The sequence below is a fragment of the Amblyomma maculatum genome, chromosome 9 (genome assembly GCF_055883805.1).
Source record: "Amblyomma maculatum isolate TAMU_Amacu chromosome 9, ASM5588380v1, whole genome shotgun sequence".
NCBI lineage: Eukaryota > Metazoa > Arthropoda > Arachnida > Ixodida > Ixodidae > Amblyomma > Amblyomma maculatum.
In genome coordinates, this window is record NC_139352.1 from 125,155,181 (window position 1) to 125,171,303 (window position 16,123).

A 16,123-nucleotide genomic window follows, 5' to 3' on the forward strand; every position below is an offset into this window, starting at 1 on the left:
AGTGAAACAATTGACCATATTATACTACCCAAGCAGCACACCAACATTGGACCGACGATGTTCCAATACTGGAAAACACTGGCATCAATATTGGACCAACACAGGCTTTTCGGAAAATTACTACTTTTTCCGACATTGGACCATCATTCATACCAATATTGTACCAACTTACATCCACTTTGGCCCAACGAACATGGGCTTACTGTTGGATTTCCATTCATTGTCCAAGTTGGACAACATTTGCAATTCATTGGAAATCCTATGGTTGGAAAACTAGTGGCTTAACCTTCATAGGCACATCATTGTATTTTCCATTCTTGCCCCATCATAAACCAATGCCTTATCCTACATGGGCACATCATTGTATTTTCCATTCTTGCCCCATCATAAACCACTAGCTTATTTTCCATTGGCATATCACTGGTTTTCCCATTTATGTCCCATATACAACAGGCATGCAAGGAATTTCCAGCAGTAGTAATGCATGCAGCCACTCATCGTATTGGTTGCACCTTTGGATTTTGCTATTTAATGCTAAAGAGCAAACACAGTCATTCAAAATGCAGAAAAATGTTTATTTTCTTTCAATACAATTGCTTGCCTGCTGGCACAACATTTAGATGAGGTCTAGGGGTGGGAGGGTGCTTGAGAGTGAGTGGAAGGGGGCACAGGGGAGGGTGCTTGGGCAACGATGGGAGGAGCCACCACGGGGGAGGGTGCTTGGGCAAGGATGGGAGGGGCCACCACAGGGGAAGGTGCTTGGGCAAGGATGGAAGGGGCCACAGGGGAGGGCTGTGTGCTAGGGGTGGAGGGCATGCACGGGCCCACAGTGCAGGGGGATGCCCCTGCACTGGCATCTGCATGTGGTGCCACTGTGGTAGGAGGGGTGAAGGCAGCTGTAAATCGCCTTTTCCTACCACCTCCCCTATCACAGGAACCTGGCAGCCACCTGCGAATAAAGCCCTGCGCTTCGCTGGCATTCACCCCCAGCTTCTCCGAAATGGCATCTGCAGAAAATAAGTGGAGTAATGAGAAATGTTTAATAACACTCCACAAACATAAAAATAATGCACATTAGTTAATGAAAAGTATAATGGGTATATAAACGGGTTTGGCCATTCAGAAGTGACATCGGCTATGAGGGTGCCGTACATATACTAATTTAGATCCCCTGGAGCCTTTTAATGTACAGTCGACGACCGATTTTTCGGACTCTCAATGGACCACAAAAATGTCCGAAAAAACAAATGTGCACCAAAAAAGCTCAATTTATTGCCTATTATTCACTTTGAGCCGGAAAAAGTCATTAATGCTTTTCTGCACCACACTCCACTTCTGTGCTAATAGGTCCACCTGAATTTCGCTTGCATCAGCTCATTTTGCGTCGGCTGCGCTGCTGCAGGTGAGTCATCATCATCCTCGCTCTCAGACTCCACAAGCACTTGGCGAATAATTCCCGTATCTATGAGCCCAGAGCACAGTTACATGGTGGTCCATGTCTGTGAACTTTGAAAACGAGACAGCCGATGGAATTTCGACACCAGCAGTGCGAAGGTCGTGAATGAACTGCTCACTGCCTGACAACTGCTAGACGATGCTCTCCTCGTCCAAGGCAGCCGACTCTTCATTCAGCACAAATCCCGCGTCGCGGAAGCAATTGCGCAGCGTTGTGAGTGCTATAGACTTCCACGCATCGGCGAGGGTACTAAGTGCTCCAAGCAAATCGACAGAGTAGGTTTTCCCACTGTCGAGGCACACCACAAACACTGAATCACAACACCCACTCCGTTGAGTGCCTTCTAGCTGTCACGTTGCACGAAAAAAAATCTTATAAAATCCGGAAACAGAACTGAAGCCAATTCAATAAAATGCGAGCCACAGTAGCGACAGAACGTAGTTCTCACATCAGCATGACCACGGCTAGGCCTACACGGCAAACACACAGAGGAACAGGCCCCAGTAGAAGCGATCACGCTAAAAGAAAAAAAAACACTCCGGCAGCGACGTTGTCCCGGAAACGAAAGCTGCTAGGCAAATATTATAGCCTCGATCCAGCGTGTTTAGCTAAGGAGCGGCACCATGAGCGGCACGCAAGGCCGGCACCGGTTTCGAGGCTATCGAAGGAAAAAGTAAAGAAACAAGATGGCAGCGACACCGCTCAAAATGTGTGGCAGTTGGCCCGGCTGACGCTTGGTAAGTCCGAAAAATCGAATAGCCCTCCTTAGAGTGTCCGAAATTTTGAACAGCGTAATACATTGACTTTATAAGGTATGTCCTGGGGCCGGGAAAAAATCCGAATAATCAAGCATGTCCAAAAAAATTGGGTGTCCGAAAAATCGGTCGTCGACTGTATACTGATGATGCAGACAACACTGCTTTCTTTGCATTTAACCTCCGTTATTATAATTTCAACACAACTAAACAAAAATTGCTGAAGAAGCCTCTTTAAATAAGAGTGCTGGCCTCTCATTATGGTCAAACCACCTTGCACTTGCTAAATGGCATCACAGGTGGCCAGTTAATAAAAGACATCGGAACAACATATGAACCTTTTATAATCAGCAATATGGCAGATGATTACAATATTCTTCAATAAGAATTTTTAGCACAGCTCTTCAGATAATTAGGTTTTGTGATATGCCAGATAGTATAGCTAGTCTTCATTTCCCACATATTGTTCATACTTCAATTCACTCCTTTCCCAATTCTTCACTGTTATAATGGATGCCTTGTTGTTGTGGCTGTAGGAAGAAGGAAAACAAAATGCATGGGCCTGCTACTGGCTTGTAGTTGAGCCACTTCCGCTGCCTCATGCAGAGGTGGCTCAACTACAAGCCAGTAGCAGGCCTATGCACTTTGTTTTCCTTCTTCCTACAGCCACAACAAGGCATCCATTATAACAGTGAAGAACTGGGAAAGGATTGAATTGAATTATGAACAATATGTGGGAAATGAAGACTAGCTATACTATCTGGCATATCACAAAACCTAATTATCGGAAGAGCTGTGCTAAAATTTCTTATTGAAGAATATTGTAATCATCTGCCATATTGCTGATTATAAAAGGTTCATATGTTGTTTCCGTAATTTTATTTTAATGCCGCATTTCTGGAGCTGTATCGTTTTATGCCATAATTCGAAGTTGAACATGCCCCTCGAAAGAGTGGTGTCTTCCTGTTATCAATTAGAGGTCGCATGTCTTTTATTAACTGGCCACCTGTGATGCCATTTAGCAAGTGCAAGGTGGTTTGACCATAATGAGAGGCCAGAGGGAGAAAGACGCGCGCCGCAACAACAGCCGTCGTCCACCCCCTAAGCGGTGGCAATAACGGCCTACAACAGATAGGAATTCAGTGGCAGGCTAGCCCCCGCCGAAAGTGGCGTTGACCTACCAGTCCCAGCCCCGTAGGGCCAGGAACAGCCACCCATATAATGGAGGCCTTGTGGTCCAAGAAGAGGCAGTGTTTTTCAGATGCTGGATCAATGGCAGTTCTGATAATTAAGAAAGAAAAAATAAGATTTTTGCATAGGTTACATGAGGTCATCAGAGCAATGGAGTCGTGCAGTTGTCTTGGGCAGTGCATAAGGATGTTTCTATTTTGCCCATTCAGATTTCAGTAAGGCCCCATAACACAACAAACTGCACAGATGCAATGAGGGCGTATGCAACGTCACACATTATTCTTCAGCCACCTGCGCCAGTTCTCCCTCCCTGGAAATTTATACAGTTAGGAGACAATAAGCCAACTGACATCCGCAGACCGACATCTGCCAACTCTGCATCGTTGCTACGCCAGAGATTTGAAGAGCAAGATACTAACCTGCCTCAAGGTTCCATAGTAGTGTACGTAGATGGAAGCCTGCAAGGCTGTGAAGCCAAAACGGCAATCTACTATCCACGGAGACCTAGCCTGAATCAGACAAGTACGTTTCAGCTTTCGGAACCACTTACATCTTTCTGCGCTGAGCTTGTGGCGGTTCAGGAGGCACCCTGCTCCGTGACTTCTATAACCATGCTCTCTACAGCCCACGTTGTCATCCGCACTGACGCACTTCAAGCAGTACGTCTGCTCCGACGTGTCAGCCGCTGCCCTAAAATTTGCCAGGACATCCACCAGCTTGCGGCGCGCATCCCACAATCAATACGCATTGAGTGGGTCCCACGGGATCTGCTGCCTTCCCAAAGTCAAGCTGATTTTGCAACCCGCCTCATGAACCAAGACGCATCAATCCCACGGCTTCTCGAAGTCGACGACGCTACCCTCCTTTTGTCAAGAAAGGAGCACCTCCGGCGCCGCACACGAGCACTTATCCCTCCGTGTGCGATATCCCTTCCCCGCGGTCCCACCCGTGCAGAGGAGGTTGCGCTTAGGAGGAACCGGGTCGGTGTTGCCCTTACACCAGCTGTAACTAGGACGTGGTCATACTTCCAACACTTATATCCTCGCCCAGGATGCCCGATCTGTAACAACGAAGATGTCGAGGCCGACATCCACCACTTGCTGTGGGACTGCCCAGCACTCAAGCCAACACGAATCCGGCACCTGAGCATAGCTGGCCTTTCAGCAACCAATCCTGCCTCATACGTCACTTGGATGCAGGGACCTCATCATCGCTCACTTCTGGACTTCATACAATCAGCCAACCTTTTTCCAGTCATTTATTCATTTATTCATTCTTCATCTCATAACCTACTGATGCCCTGAGGCAATAAATATCGACTAAAAAAAACTGCACAGATGAAGCATGCCTCTCTTACCCTTCCCCCTTTTCCACTCATGCTTCTGCCTTTCCCTCTTCTCAGTCTAGCTGCTACCCTTCCCCCGTTCTCATCATGAACTGCTTTTATGGTAACAGGGGTGGAAGCAGGCTCAAGCATTTTGGAGTAGCTCAGGGAGCAGTAATAAAGCCATTTTAGAGGAGCTTTGGAGCAATAAAACGAGTATTTGAAGGACTCAAATTATGTTTCGAGGATGTTTTTGGATGAAACGCTTCTATTGACGACAATTTTCACTTCTCGACATAACTACATCCTATTTGAATGCTTTTGACTTAAAATTCAATGCTTTGCTGATTATGCACGCAGTCAAAACGTACAGGTCCTTAAAGTTTAACTGATCTGAGCAACAATTTGGAGGAGACTAGAACCAAATGGAATGCCTGCTCCTACACTTCATAGCTTAATATCAAATTTGAAAAGCCGTTCACTATTTTGACTTGAGAGATTCAGAAGTGGAGTCTACCATTCTGATGCGCTCAAGCATTAAAACTTGTTTTTAGTTCACACCGATGAGCAGCACATTTCTGCTCTCTGCTTTGTGCATATCCTTTTTGATCCTATGCTTGTGCTGACAATTTTCTGGGTACTGGTCAGTAGTGGCTGCAAGGAGGACAGAAGGCACTGAACGGTAGCCTTTTTCTCCTCCCAATTCTGTACATCACGGCCTCCAGTTAGTAACTGCTCACATCATCACTTGAGCTATGCTTGGGCTTCCTTAATTTCAATACACTAGCAAAAGACCCTGTGTGAGTTTTCAACAATCTTGAGAACAATTTTAGTGATTGACATCTAAGTGACATCACCCCCATAACAGTTCAAGTATCAGGGTGTCTAGCAAACCACTATTTTCAAAATCCCCGACTTTTCCAGGTTTTCCCTGATTTTTCAGGTTAAATTTCATGACAAGTGAAAAGGTTCAAAGATGTAGCTGCTGATGATAATAAGCATAGACGAATAATTCCCAGCAAAAAGCTATTCATTAACCATATTATGCAGTTTACAATAGTGATCAGGCTGTTATTGTTAACGACGGTTTTGATTGGTCAAAATTCGGGTGTATATAGGGTGCCTCGCATCGAGGCACCCTATAGTTTCGGCCGGTCTCGAGGGAGACCAGGGGCAGTATTACAGAACTGCGTTCAGTTCAGAACGCTCTGCGATTGGTTGGAAGAACTTCCGCTCAAAGCCTCTCAAAAGGGGCTGTGACGTAAAAGCATTCAGTTCCAAGGTTTTGAGCGGAAGTGCTGTAATACCGCCTCGGCCGTTCCTATGTGAACAATAGTGGCGTCGCCCGCAGCCATTAAAGGAAACTGCACACGTTCACACTGTTGATAAATGCGCAATCAGCTGGAAAATTAGTTGAAGGCTTGCCGTAGCAAAAATTCTTAAAATAACAGCCGTAGAGTTAATTAAGGGGAGACGAGAGTTGAAAATGGTCAAAAACTGCTATAGAGAAAACGCGTTTTCGGAATGTTTATCCTTTCGAGCACTTACACTCGAATTATTAACGCTGAATTCAGTCAGGAAATGTGATAAAATCGGCTTTTAAAACGTCAAGGCAGCCATTAAATGCCCCATTTAGAATTTTGTTCGAAATTTCTGCGCACACCACGTGCGTTGCACCCGGCCGATCGCCGCCACATTGGGCTTGGTTTAAAACTGTTTTTTTTTTGTGCTCAATTTGCGCTATCTCAAAAAGGCTTCGCTCAAGTGTACTGGCTCAACACCACCTAGAAGACTAGGTGGTGTTGACTGGCTGCGCGCACCGGTTTACAGCAGGCTTCTGCGTCTCTCATTGACTGGTGGGATTGGCGCGTCATTTTTTTCCTTGCTGTTTTGCGTTAGCCGCTGTGGCCGCCTTTTCATGCGTGCCTCCGTTTGTGCTCGTGTTTCTCGATGCATAGTTTTATGCAGTTTTTCCTTGCGATCAAGATGCCAGAAAACAGATTGTAACCGTGCACGCAATAAGCTTTTGGAAGCAGTAAGAAGCGGGCGTGGAACAAAAACCAGAAGTCGCCAGCCACAAGCGTACCGTCGGGACCTGAGTTACAGCCAGTGCCAGACTTGTTAGATGTGCAAGGAGCACCAACCACGCTGCCCGATTAAGACTCTGCGGGTTCAAATTACAGCGCAAATTGCATCCTGGATCACGCTACACTGCGTTGCCGCCGCCGCGTGCTACTCTACTGCAGAAGTCTGTTCTGTCGGGAAAGTCAGCGATTCAACGAGAGTTTCACCTTGGCGTTAGCGCGGAATATGGTGCCGATACAGAGTTCGTGATTATGGACATGAAAGTGTTAAGCAATTTTATCGCGCACACGAAGCTCGGAACCTGCGGAGAGATCTCGAAGACATGAGCGGTCAACCGTCGGAGTGTCACAACAAACCCCAGCTGTAGCTCAGCTCGCTGACGCTTTCGCGCTGGCAACTGCCGGAGTAATTATTTTTCCCGGTGCATGAAATTTCCCTTACAATTCCCTGTTTTCCCGGCTGCTAGACACCCTGAGTATGCTTTGATCTCGCATGACAGCCTCGATGGTATCTGCCGGTTTACAAAGCAGAACCATTACAAATCGTGCAGTTCTTTGAAGCCGGACAACCAGTCAATGGCTGGTTGTCCGGCTTCCACTGGCGATTCAAAAGGCTGGGAGAAAGTGCCACGTCATGTAGAAAGGTTTATTTTGCAATGGAGTCCCTCCAAACACTTGTGGCTCGTTTTAAATTTACATGCAAAAAAAATTATACTCCATATTTTTGTAGTTTATGAATATTTTATATGTATTACGCTCAGCACAAGATTTATTACACCTCTGCAACTGGTGTGCTGCCAACAGTTTTGACCACGCTGTCCCTATACAATGTACATGCAATTCACATGTCATCACCCCGCTGCACTTCTCAAAGCTGCTTAATCAAACTGCATCATATTGAATTTTTGTGAGCAACATTATTAATAGTCACTGAAATCAGTTTCAAAACACAACACTCCGGCAGCCTGTTTGGAGATGGTCTGGAGCAATATTGCATTTTGGAGCAGATGGAGCACGGAAAGCAGTTTGGAGCAAATGGAGCAGCACTTCCATACCTGCGGTAGTCAACCTGCAGCTTCTTTTCACTGCACCACTCTCAGGTTCCACGTAATTCTGCACTCATAGTTTTCCCCTTTCACGGTAGCCACCTTCCGGTTTTATATTCCTAGGCTATCACTATACCCACATCCACTAAACAACCTGCAGTCTCTCATTCTCTCTTCTATTATGGGGAGATAGCGAAATCTCCACTTTACCACCTGCTAGCTAATGCAGGGGTACTTCATTCTGCTACTACCCACCACGAGTGGTAGGTGGCCAGCTACATCGATAATGTCTGAAACAGGCACATATAAAAGCTGCATTTAAAAAGTGTGGCTGCTCCATGCATGACACAGCCATGCAATTTTGCTGCCACTAGAAATAATTATAGCTGAGATAAGAAGTGGAAGTACTGACTCCACTCGACCGCTCTAAAAAAAGACTAACTTGGATGTCGCAAAGTAACTTGCCAGTGTTGACAAAGGAACTTTGTATGGTTTTGGAACAGCATGCTGTGTTTAGCACGGCAGCATTTTCCTGAAAACCAATCGCCACTTATAAGCTACAGTTTTGTGGTGTGCCAGTAGTTTTACTATTAACGTGCTCCTTTCCATCTCTGTGTCACAATACAGCAAACAAGGCTTCGTAGCTAAACAAAGCACCAAGAAAGTTTTTGTTAATGTTTAAAATTTAAATGGCAAGAGCAAAATAAAAAATATACCTGTTGCCACTCTGCATAGCCTCACCGAAATGAAGGCCTTCTTCTTTTTACGCCCGTGTAGGCTGTAGAGCCTTTGAACTTCCACTCCCATGGCGCTTGTCATGATATGTTGCTGGCCACTTCCTTTAGGGATCTGCCTCCCAGGCGCATCAGCTGCTTCCGCTGAAAGCAAATACACAATTAAACAATTGCTACTGGGGCATGAAACACTACTCACTACTTTATTAAAATTACATGCTGTCCAAAAAGTAATAATGCGATTACAGGTTTAAAACGACATGAATACCCGAAAATTTACCAGTTCTGCAATGTTCTCCGTCATTAATGCGTTATGCAGAGCTTTGTCCCTGGCCATAAAGACAATTTTGCTTCGCTTTCCAAATGCTTCAATGTAGCTCTACTGTCCTAAAATGAACCTCACGAATCTGGCACATTTATTAACTAAAAATGATTGATTAACCCGTGAACCTGCCCTTAGTTCTTTCGTTACCGCAAGAAAATGGCAGTCTTTCACGGGACTCTGAAAATATTCTTTTGCCAGCACAAATAATACTGCAGCACTCGTTGTAGCAGACAAAATTGCACTGAACGAAATGCTCTTTCCAAAAACATAAGTACAAAGCAAAAATTTATTACGGAACACACAAAAAATCGGAGATTGTAATTTTTGTGGCGAGTTGATAAAAGCAAGATAGAAAAGGCATGATATCTACAGATGTATTGTTAATAAAAAAAAAATTTAGAATATACATGACCCAGGAACACTGCAGAAAAATAAGCAATCTGTACAGCGCCGTTCTTCGCCTACATAAAAAAAAAAAAAACGAAACAGAAACAGCCTTTTTCTCGTGCAATGCAGTGAAGCAGTTCCTGGTTTTTGTAGGCACCAAACCAGCACAGTTGCAAACTGGCTTAAGGGCCGGGTATGCATGTTGGACACGTGGGAGACCTTCAGGAATGCGTTTTTGTGGAATAAAACCACTCAGACTCAGTCAAAGCTGACTAGTGAATAGCCGACGCCATTTCCAGGTAATTATATAGACCCAATACTATACTATATGATCAAGCCGACAATGTCATTCTATATTTGAATTAGTGCAAATCTTTCGATCACAAAAATTTGATGTTAATGCTACATTGATGTTAATGCACAAGTGGTAGGGATTTTTTTTTTAGCGCGGCAGCCATGCCCTTTTTCGCAACACAGACATTATTTCTCAAAAAGGCCCATCAGAAACAAAAAACGTTGCTAGAGCAGGAAAAATTCAACTAGTTCTACAAGTGCAGTGCCTAAACTAAAAGATGGGTGGCGCTAGATACACAAGAAACGATTCTAACATGTTGAAATCGGCAGTTTAAAGCATCAATCACCAGCAATCGATTTGAATAGGCGTGGTAACGAAAGAGATAACTTATAGCCGCTGAGGCAACACATTGCCAAATGTCCAGCTTCCCCAGGATTTGAATGTTAAGATTATATAATTACCAGCGCAGTAGCAACAGTGTCGTTCTTTACAGCAGCTTCTGCTGCCTCCAGTTCTGCCAATGTGTAGGCTGGCAACTCGGGGTTGGTCACAGTTGCCACAGCCTCTGGTGATGGGGCAGCCTGAGCTATAGCTGCTTCCAGGCTAGCAAGCCTTCCGAGCACTGCTTCCTGGTGCTGCAGCACTCGGTGTTCACTATCACGCTGATGTTGTCTAATCTCATACAGCATGCGAAGCACCTTCAGCTGGGTCTCTGAAATGCCAAAATGTTCAATGAGGGTAGGATTACTAAATGCTTAAGGCACCAGTGTGTAATGAGCATATGCAGCAACACTGTACTTTGCATTAGACCTTAAGAAAAAAACTATGTCAGGAAATGGTATCTTTAAAGTGACCTTTGTTATTTTATCTACTCATTGATCATTTGAAAATTCATCATTGCGCTTTCACATACAGAAACATTTGAGCCACAAATGATGACAGAACTGACCCATATTTAAGTGCATGATACATCAAATCACATCTCCCATAATCAGGCTTGTACTATGCATGTTATATGTAATCATTCTATTTCTCCCTAAGAATGCATTGTCACTTACTTTTGCATATCATTTGCAACAGTAAGGCATCGGGCTATATTAGAGCTAGATTAGAACTAAAACATGTTTCAGGGGTGCAACAGATCAAGTAGAATTTAGAGCTGTGAAACCCATATCCCAGGAAAAAACTGCATTTTGGAGCACAATTTCAAATTTTTGATCCTTTTAAGGAGGAAAAAACCTAACTTTCAGCACAAAATAAATGACGTGAATATTGAACTGCCTCAATGCGACCCGCAAAAAAAGTGACTCAATTTAATCATTTCCCCAAGTATGCGCTAAAACTTTCATCTACTTAGATGAGCGCCTTGCAATCCTGGAATGTAATGCAAACGAAACAAAAATACCTAAAAAAAAGCTTGCCTACCTGGCGTCGAAGTACCAGCTTTCCGCTTCGCCCTCCTCTGTAGATATGATTCATAAAGCCCTTGTCTGCCATTCCATAAGCGTTATTCATTTAGTTGTGTCAATGACATTTCGATGTCTACTGAGCTGTTGTACCTCAAATGATGAGCTGTTTCTCACGCCATACTGCTCAATCGAGACTATAGTAAAAAATAAGTAAAAAAAATATATGGATATTTTTTTTTACTTATTCGTGGGCGCTCTGAACAGATCTTGCATTCATTAAATGCCATCCTGCTCTAACAAGTTGTCGAGCGGCTGGCTACCACCTCTTACCTTCCCTTGTCAAAACTTAATTCTGTGGCAGAGGACTTGAAAGTACCGTTAAAGAGGCAATAAGAATCGATAAAAAAACGAAAGAAAACTAGCATTCAAGTCGGGATGAGGCAGGACGTTCTTTCAAAGAGAAAGAAAATTAGGCATGCTACAATTCTGACATGTGACAGAGGGGAAGACATGCATGTGTATCAGAAACTGTAGATTGCTTGTTGTGCCATGCTGTAGGAGAGTTTCCATCCTCATAGCTGTGTCACTGTCTCAGCGACCGTGTGCCATCTGCCATCCTTTCCTTTATCGCAGAGAAAAGTGGCAACCGCCTCGCCAGAAAACAGCTAAAGCTCTTCAAAAGTCGTCTGCGTAATACAAGTGCCTGCAGCATTTTCAGGCCCCGGTAATTGCGTTCTCAAGTTTTCAGGCTTGTCTTTTTTTTAAGGCTTTTTTCTCTTCTTCGACTCCAGCTTCATTCCTATTCTTCTCCCACCCTCGTTCCATCCTTCTTGGCCACTCAATTCCGCGCAGCTTTTTTTTTTCTCGGCCACCCCAGCTTAGGGCGGTCGAGCTGGCCTTTGTGAAGCTGTACCACACTTGGGAGGAGGAGCGTTCGCCACAAATTTGTTTTTGTATTTTCTACATTTTTCCGTGTTTTTTACGCCCCCCACCCCCTTCGTTTTTTGCTCGGCCTTTTCCAACTGCACGCGCTTCTCATGTCTTCCATTTCGAGTGTTTACAGCCTATAAATAAACGCCCAGCGGGTGGCCAAGGCTAGTGTCCCTGTCTCTCCGTCTTGTGTCATGTGGCTCTCGCATTGTTTACGCTTCGCTACGTCGCTCGAGCTGGCTGAAACTGCCACCATTTCGCTGTGCAGGCCGTCTTTTTCAAGCGCGCAACCTGCCCAGGTGGCCGCGAGGCTCACTACGAAAATGTTCCGGCGCTCACTTGTGGCGCTGCCTGTTCGCTGCGAGTGCTCTCCCCTGGGTTTCTGCAGAGTGCCTATAGTGACCCTCATCAAATTACTGGTACCAGTGACATAGTTCCTACACAGTGTTTTGAAACCGAAAACCTGCTGTCCCGAATTCTTCCAACAAGAAGTAATTTGGGCCATAATCATAATGTCAGAAGAAAAATTATTTGTCAATAACTCATACACAATTAACAAATGTCACACAAAGAGAATATGCAGAAAGTAGATTCACGATGTAGACTATACATTGAGCATTATGTAGTCCTAGAGCAGTAGTTTGAGTAGTCCCAGAGCAGTAGTTTGCAATCATTAGTCCAGTCATAGGTTGCAATTAGGCCACAGGAAACAACAGCAATCTCCAGAACAAACTACAAGGCACTAACAAATGTCGAACTCTAGGGAAGACCCACCGCAAACTGCACAGTACGAATACTGAAAGAGCAAAGCTACGAAAGCACCGATAAATTTTTTCACTACATAGAATCATACCACTGCTTTTGCAAAATATTTGAACCGGATTTTTGTATGAAAGCTAATTTCATTGAAACTTTTGAGTTTCGAAATGAACTGCACCTTTACTCCTTCAAGGCTGTTCACACAGAAATAAAAATGTGAAATGTCTTACGATGTTCAGTGGCAGTTGTGTCAGACCTGGCCGCAGGCTCCTCTGCCGGCTCCTGGTTCTCAGCATCTCCATCGCCGCTCAGGATATGCTCCGGAGAAGCTGGAGCTTAATGCAAGCATATAGGAATGATGTTAATGAAGGAGACAAAGTAATTAAAGGTGCTAAATCAGCTAATTCTCATTGATAACTTCTTCACAATGATAAGCACTTCGCGTGAGAATAATATGTACACACAGCAAGCAGTAAACAGTGAACATCCCTGATTTCGCCCTCATGTAAAGCACTAATTCATAGATGAGCTGCCAAACAGCCTAGCCTTTCCTGTTGACTGGTATTGATGCCACAAAAAATCAAGGAATACTATGAGCTATCTTTTTCACTCCACTCCAAACTAAATGAAGTGCTACAAAACATTTAGAAGCAGTATATGAAGGGAGCCAACAGCCACTGACACAAAGGAAAGCATACATTTTTTTAATCTTTATCAATGTAAACTATATACTATAGTAACATAATTGCGGAGAACTGATTAAGAAGTAAAAAAAACCTACACATTCTGCCAGTGGGATCCAAATCCACAGTCACTGAATTTCAGATCCCACCAGCAGCATGTGGCTATTTTTCTTCTACTCTCTAAACAATTACCTTCATGATTATGTTACTACTTCAAATTCAGCACACACACAAACAAAAAAATTGCCTGTCTCAGTGGCTGTTTACTGTTCATATGCATCTTGTAACGACGCCCCTCATTTTCCTCCATATTTCTTTGCTAAAAAGCAGTATGTCATTCATACGCTGAAGTTACTACTAGTTTCATAAGTTTTTTTTTATTTATTCCGTACCTCTTACACTCATAAAAGGTGCCGAAATGTTTACATACCCCCACCCCCCCCCCATTTTTTTACTCCTACAATAGTCAAGTACATGATTCCATTGGCCCTTCACTAAGCACCCATTCTTCCCGACTGTGACTGCCAACTAAGGTTGCTTTCTACTTTAAGCAGCCTTCAAATAACCTTGGATCATTGTAATGGGACTACTTAAAATTTAATGCTATGCCAGTTTTCCTCCCTGGCTAGAAATCAAGAAACTGGGGCACTTTATAACAAAAAACAGTTCTACCTAAGTACACCAGCAATGTGCTCTTTTTCACAAGTAATATTTTTCTACCCACTCACACTGATGTCCACGTGCAGTAAAATTTACTGGTCTTTTTATTGAAATTATCCGTTTAGTTTAACAGACATTTGAACGGATGAGCAAAGATACAGCTTGCCATGCATGCAGACCTTACGCAGATGCAGTCACGGGACACAAGAGGCTGTGTCATGCTCTGAGCCAACAGTGTCAGCCAAGAACAAACAAAAAAATTCAAAACTAAAGTTTGTACTCCCTGAAAAAAAGAAAAAAAGAAAAGAGGTATTTAAGCATGTTCTGACCCAAAGCGAGCCAGTAGGAATGCAATAAGGGTTCAGCTTTCAGCCATATTTTATGAACTGTGCGACCTTTCCCTCTTAGCATCAACGTGCTTCAAATGAACCTGCACTAAGAGTAAATAATACTTGTCAGTTATCACTTACGAGGTGATGGCAGACGGACAGCCTCATCAGGATATTCATTACCTACAAAAAAAAAGTTCAACATATTTTGAGCACAAATAATTTACTAGTACCTTAGACTTAAGAGTTCACGCTTACCTGACAATGCCGAGCTCTCGACAGCTGAATTGTATTGATATTTTGTTACTTTCTTTTCGGCACTCTTGTATGTTCCTGCAAAAACATTACAAATCAAGAGACCAACTCTTATGCAGTCTACACCACAAATGCTATTTCACATGAAATAAAGGAAGCAAGTTCACCACTAGAGTATGTTAGTCCCCTGGGATTACATTGCAGCAGGATGTCAATTAGTCAATTATAAAGCTTGTCACGGCAACCAGCCAATGCCAATGGCTGGACAGTCTCCTTTGAGGGAAACTGATGGGTTTTTTCGCCTTGAGTAGCATGCAACTACTGTAATCACTCTATTCTAAGCACCCTTTTTCTTTGCATGATTGCGATAAGTGAAATGGGTAGGTAGGTTTGGTTTGGTTTAAGGGGTTTAGCGTCCTAAAGCAACTCAGGCAATGAGAGACGCTTAGTGGAGGACTCCGGAAATTTCAACCACCTGGGGTTCTTTAACGTGCACTGACATCGTACAGCACACGGGCGCCTTGCTTTTCGCCTCCATCGAAAAGCGGCCGCCGAGGCCGAGATTCAATCCCGCGTCCATGGCAACAGTAGTCGAGTGCCGTAACGCCTGGGTAGGGAGGTCGGGGTGCTAATGTTCGAAATATGTAAAATGAAGCACCACCCCCTTCTTTTTGCAGCTTTGTCTCTATGAGATGGGCAAAAGAAATTATTTATTTAGCAAAAAAATTTGTAAACATCTTCGGAAAACCCAAAGTTTGCTTAAACTTCCAAGCTGTAGGCGGCCCTGTATACAAACTCGTTTCAACATCCGCTACGGCTCTTAAACTGACACCAAACCAAGCATTGTGCATCCGCGATACCCATAAAACCTGCCAAGCCCTGCCGATACTGGACCCACGTGACAACACGCTCATATTTATTGATCGCATTCGGTCAGTTTTCGGAGTTTTATGCTGCCATCTGTTACACAGCATCTATGGTCCCTAGAAAGACTTGCTAGTCTTCGTCTCCATACTCCCCAATATGGAGAGGGACACCTGCTCTTGTAATACATGCAACAGTGGCACTGCACATAGTTGGAGTGCAGTTGCCAACCTCACCGCCAATGCGTTGCTTCTCACCGGCAATGCAGCTCGTGGTCAATGTTGCGCTCCGTGCGCTGTACTCTGGCAGAATTTACCTTTGGCTCACCCGTGCAGCTCCTTTCAGCTGAATTCTTTGAATCCACTCATCTGTCTAGAAGCCCCGACCATATGAATTACATGATGCAGCTCAATGAATTTTCCCACCATCTCTGAGTGCCACACCCTCTGCACGACTCTTCACACGTTCCATCTGAACTGCACTCGCCTCTTTGTTTGGAACGACTCTGTCTGCAAGTCGCTTCAGTGCCCCTACAGTGGCGTAATTTTTAATTCTGTATACTCAAAAGGAACAAAGTTCTCCATTATCGGCATTCATGGAAGCCCTGACAGCATTTCTGATGACCACCTGAAGATGG

At 44.1% G+C, this 16,123-nt stretch overlaps 1 pseudogene across 1 annotated transcript; it reads right to left on the reverse strand.

Annotated features, from left to right (window-relative positions):
- Positions 1 to 627: 627 nt before the first annotated feature.
- Positions 628 to 14,752, reverse strand: LOC146180331 (uncharacterized; annotated as a pseudogene). The gene is made up of 6 exons (XR_014700987.1): positions 14,626 to 14,752; positions 14,509 to 14,550; positions 12,926 to 13,030; positions 10,059 to 10,309; positions 8,573 to 8,734; positions 628 to 1,007 (listed from the first exon to the last, which is right to left on the reverse strand). The product of XR_014700987.1 is annotated as an uncharacterized LOC146180331 (transcript).
- Positions 14,753 to 16,123: the final 1,371 nt, after the last annotated feature.